The 748-nt window shown below is 40.0% G+C and overlaps 1 non-coding gene across 1 annotated transcript; it reads left to right on the top strand.

The window, feature by feature from the left end:
- The first annotated feature begins 224 nt into the window (after positions 1 to 224).
- On the top strand, positions 225 to 327 carry LOC116540490. The gene has a single exon (XR_004264465.1). It is a non-coding gene; the product is annotated as a small nucleolar RNA U13 (small nucleolar RNA).
- The last annotated feature ends 421 nt before the right edge of the window (positions 328 to 748 follow it).

Genomic DNA, 748 nt, shown 5'->3' with positions numbered 1-748 from the left:
CAGCCTAGCCAACATGGTGAAACCATGTCTCTACTAATAAGACAACAATTAGCTGGGTGTGGTGGCACATGCCTGTAATCCCAACTACTCACAAGGCTGAGGCAACAGAATCACTTGAACCCGGTAGGCAGAGGTGGCAGTGAGCCAAGATCGCGCCACTGCACTCCAGCCTGGGTGATAAAAGTGAAACTCCGTCTCCAGAAAAAAATATATGTTCATGCTGGATGTTTTGTGGTTTTTGAATGGGATGATTGGGCTTTCACACTCAAGTGTGAGAAGTGCCTCTCTTAGATCTTGTTACGATGTCGGCACATTACCAGTCTGACATTTTTTAAAAAGTGTTCACACTGGTACTGCTCTTTGGAATTTGTATCCTTTCTGTTCTGTGATCTTGCTCTTTGCAAACATTCACATAGAGATGCCTGGTTCATTCATACTGAGAGCTGAGATGAAATCTGACAGATACTTTGTAGGTCAGTCTTCAATTTTTTATGGTTACTCACTGTGAGATATCATTTTGCCTTTTCTAGTAGTTGAGTTATTTCAGTGGTAAATAACTGGAGGAATTGGTAGAGCAAAGTACTTACATATTCTCACTTAGGATACCATTTTGATCCTGGGGGACCTTAGGTTTACTTCTTTAAATATTACCATACAAAGAACTATGTAAGATAATGTCTTACATAGAGGTAACAGTAACAAAACAACTGCAAAACACACCCGTTTTTTTATTTATTTTGAGATCGCT

Source organism: Sapajus apella, unplaced genomic scaffold (assembly GCF_009761245.1).
Source record: "Sapajus apella isolate SASKATOON/1434 unplaced genomic scaffold, GSC_monkey_1.0 scaffold140, whole genome shotgun sequence".
Classification (NCBI taxonomy): Eukaryota; Metazoa; Chordata; class Mammalia; order Primates; family Cebidae; genus Sapajus; species Sapajus apella.
This window is presented reverse-complemented; position numbering and strand designations above follow the sequence as displayed.